This window comes from Orbicella faveolata, unplaced genomic scaffold, assembly GCF_042242905.1.
Source record: "Orbicella faveolata isolate gen_17 unplaced genomic scaffold, um_ofav_v1 contig_34, whole genome shotgun sequence".
NCBI classification, from domain to species: domain Eukaryota; kingdom Metazoa; phylum Cnidaria; class Anthozoa; order Scleractinia; family Merulinidae; genus Orbicella; species Orbicella faveolata.
The window spans coordinates 10,947,295-10,952,025 of NW_028301563.1; positions in this window are offsets into that span (position 1 = coordinate 10,947,295).

Here is a 4,731-nt window from a genome sequence, read left to right on the forward strand (position 1 = left end):
TAAAACCGAAACGTAATACCATTGTGCTTTCGACTTCAACTCGATCTACCTTTCAGCACTTTGGTGACGTTACAACATGGCAGACGGGCATAACTTTTTTTAAAAGCATATCTTGTCTTCGGCTTGCGGGCAACAACAAATAATTTGAACCGTAATCTTCATTAATCCTTCGAATTGTTTGGCACAATTTTGCCCTTTGTTTAAAGACGAACCAAACATTTGCTTTTAAAGTAAACACTCAGTGGTACAGGAAACCCAACTGAGAGTCACCCTTTCGTATAATTTTTTGTTCTATTCATAGCGTATTCTCTTCAGGTGGTTTTAATTACTTCTTCCATCAGAGACATTTCTAGTCAACTTGATTTAATCACGACAAACCTTTTTTGCTGTCAATTGCTTTATGTGTACATGTAAAAAAATAACAGGTGTGATAATTAACATATTTGATAATGTCGTTCGCAGGTTCCTTTTGAAAGCGGTATGCGTCAATAATTCTTTAATTTTATCGCATATAGTGAAATTTCAATTTCTCGAACCCTCCATTTTCGAACCTCCCGATAACTAGGGCCAAAAGTCGTTTCCATCTCCTCAGTCCAACACTGTAATTTTACCTCCGATTCCTCGAACTTCGTTTCCCTTGGAGGTTCGAAAAATCCGGACACCACTGTATGCCGCAAAGCCTGATTAGAGGGTATTAGAACATTTTAGATTATGAGATGGAGCTTGCAACGAAAAGGAAAAAACATTTCTACATGCTTTGATGCGCTACCAATAATATTTATACAACCGACCGACTTGTGTTTACACAACGGTTTGTTTGCAAAAACTCTTCAGATTACGTCCTCTGAACGTCAACTTCGGTTGTGATTTGTCTATTCTATCCAACCTCTAGGGCTTCTGCCTTAAACTGTGTTTCTTTAGGAGTAGCCCTGGGGAGGAGGTTGAAAGGAATAACACTTCTCTTTACTAATCATGATATGCTTACTTTGACACCAGTTTTGAGAAATATTTGACGTTTGATAAAAACAATGATAATTTTCTAAATGCAGTTATATTTGTCATACACCTGTCCGCTGACCAATATTTGATGTTCTAGTGGAGAAAGTACATTACTACTTTGACGATGCTCACAGGAATGTTAAAAATTCAATGCTGAGCGACCACCCATATTGTTATGGTGCTGTTGGCCGGTGGGGCGTGAGAAATTGATGAGTCGTCAAGATCAGACACGAACAACAACAAACGCGACAAGTTATATATAGCACAACAGCTAGCCTGTGAACGCAGTCGCTTAGGCTACACAACAGCCGCTGGTAGGTGATTTCATTGCCCCATGAGAAAAAAAAAAACTGAAACACGCACTTTAATAGGGATAATGGATGATAATAGATAAAGTGAAACCTGTATTTAGCGGACCCCATATTAAGTGGACACCAGCTTGAGTCCCAAAATTTTCTTCCCACATTCACAGTATTGAGCCATTTTGTTGCACAAAACCTGCAATAAGCGGACACTTCAAGGACTTCTTACTTCGAAAGGTTCAGCTGAGACTACTTTAAAATTGTTCAGTGATGTCATTTTAAAGTTAAGTAGATTATTCCAGTTTGATGCATTGACTGACTGGACATTGTGCTATGCTAGTCTTCGATCTTGCACCGTGTTACACTGTGTTGCAAAAGGGTTGATAATTAACTATTATTGCACAACATATTAGAACCTGTTTTGAACGGACACCCTGTATTAAGCGGATGCTAGTTAGGGTCCCAAGGCTGTCCGCTTAATACCGGTTTCCCTGTAGTACCCAAGGCTTCAACAAGAACCAAACTTATGGCCTTGAGTTAACCAAGAACTCGGGTTGACCTTTAGCCCGGGTTGAATCACCGTAGAGGGTACTAAAAATAAACACTTTACACAAACCTGGGTTATCAGTTTGTAATAATAGCATGTGGTCTGCTTCGAGCCTGACCCAGGTCAGCTTTCTACTAGTCTCCTCCGCAGCCGTTATTAGGGTCGTCACGCAACGCTTCTCCCCCGCCAACACGGTTAGCGGGGGAGAAGCGTTGCGTGACGACCCTAATAACGGCTGCGGAGGAGACTAGCTTCCTACCGACTTAAAATAGACTGGAAACATTGGCTACAAAGATGACATTCAAATAACCTACCAAGTCCAGTATAACCAAATGGTGGGAGGTCATGACGTACATTGAAAATAAAAAAAGGAAAAACGAAAGAATAGTTTTTTTGAGTGAAAGATCCAAGTAACCTGGGGTAGCTTTTGGCCCAGTGTTTACATGACAGAATTGAAGAAATTTCAACCCTTCTGGCCGGATCAACCCGAGTCTAAACAGGGGGTACCCGGCAATAAGGGCTGACCTGGCTTGACTAACTGATCCTAATTTTTTTCATGTAAACGCTTACAAGCATTTGACTACAAAAGTTTTCTCCTTTGTGGTGATTCAACCCAGTTAAAAGGTAACTCGGGGATATGTAAAGAGGAACGTGGTAATGCAGTACTCAAATCTACCCGCCGCTTTTTATGATTAGTACATTACGCAAAAGAAAAGAAAACATAGCCGTTTAAGATCTTCCGTTTTACGGTTTACCATTTGATTTAAAATCAAGTGACCTTCATTACTGAGCATAGAATCCTGTGCACAGTTCTCCGCGGTGAGCAATGGTGAGCTATTCTAACTGGCGTACTGTTTGCCTGGATTGGTCGCGAAAACGTAGAACTGTATCGATTGACCTGAACTCCAGCACACAAGCGACTTAAGAGATGAATATTTATGTCATATAAACAACATGTAACAGCGAGAGAGTAGCAGATTGCGTAAAAATCAGTTGAATACACGAGCCCAGACAATTCAGAGCTGAAAGTGCTGTCCGGATCGGAGTGACAGTGAGAAATGTTTGAAGATGACAAGTTGATAGATTGATTCAACGTGCACTTGGAGTAACAAAATATTCCGCTACTGACTGTCACTGAACTGGTACGAGGAATAAGTTTGTGAACTACACACATTATAGGCAAGTAGGACCTACCTCGTCAAAACACTATTGGAAATGTTCCAAGGTATTCCAAGTCGAGCGGTGATGTCAGCAGAACCACAATGAAATCGGCAATAATTACTATCGCATTTAGACGCATATGAAGAGTCTATAGCAAAAGGACTCTTGTTTTGTCAGTCAGAAGTCTTTTCTAGGTTGGAACAAGCTAGCTCTTGTAAACTGATGAGCAACTGTAGTAATGTGAAGTCGCCCGCCGCTGCGTGAAACCAAAGAGGATCGCTTAAATTCCAGTAAGGCAATGAGCTATTGTTGTTAACGTCAATCAAAGAGCCACGTGATGATTTCCAGTTAGGACTGGCGTGGAGAATTCGCGCTAAGCCTGCGTTCAGACATTACGCCAGTTCTTTATCCTTCCTCGATCTGGGGCGGGGAGAACTTCTTCAGTAGTCAGGTTTAGGGGGGGTGGGGAGGAATCCCATGTGAAAAGATCACGAATGCTCGTCGGCAAATTTGAATCCCGCCTTTCACTGTCGTGCGCGTGCTGCCAAAACCAATGGTAACCATTCGATAAATAAGACAAGAATCTGGGATATATATATCTTATTAAATGTTTTGGTGTGTAGTATCGCTGTATATTTTTACGAGTTGTGCCGTATTTTGACTAGCCTGCAAACGCAGACGTATTTCCGGCTGTCACTTGGTTCCGCCGAAAAATAACGTCTGCGAACCTGAGCCAGAAAACTATTTCTGTGACGTAGGAATTCTAAGCCAATCACAGTTTAGCTCAAATAACCCCAGAACTACTGCGCGAGGTATTCGCTGTGAGGAGCACTCGAGTTTCATTCTATCATGGAATCTGATTGGCCAAGGAGGAACAAAAGTCATTACGTCACAGAAATCGTTTCCTGGCTCGGGTTCGCAGACGTTATTTTTCGGCGGAACCAAGTGACAGCAGGAAATACGTCTGCGTTCGCAGGGTATAGTTTGACGAGCCCGTAGGGTGAGTCAAAATACAAACAACGAGTGTAAATAAACAGCGATACTACACACCAAAACATCTATTAAAAGATTTATTATATATGGGGTCTCCCGCGGGACAAATTAATACCACTAAATTTAGCGGTCTCGGTATCTTTTAGGGTTACAGATGAAGAAATAACTAAAAAACATTGTCATCGTCGTCTATACTTGTTTGTCTGTTTTAAAATGGTTTCTTTTAGGGGTCGAATAAAGCTTAAGCCACGCCCAGAATAATCTTCCGACTAGCCTCCCCTACCTTTTCATATGGACGTCTCCCCCGGGGATATGTAGGCACCATGTTGGTGTCCTTCGGAGGGGCACTAATACGGCGGCCGTGAAATAACAGAAACATCGAGTTTCGTTATTGAAACGAAAAGTTATTCCTCTAGAGCTCCGACACATTAAATCAATACTTCGTCCAATGCAACGACTGTCGTTTAGCAAAAACAAATGATAAATCATCTTTTGACCTACGCAAAAGCCTTCTCGGGCCGTCAATTTAAGGCGGGATCTACCTGAAAATAAGTGAAGTTTTAGGAAGTTTAAAGAGGAATTAAAAGGAAACAAAAGTGTTGGAACACCACCAGACAGTTGAACGCCCCCCGAAAGGGCACCCCATGGGTTGGTGGACAACTGTTTGGTGTAAGTCTACCAATTTTTAACTTCAAATTATAATTTTAAAACAACATCAAATCTTCAAAA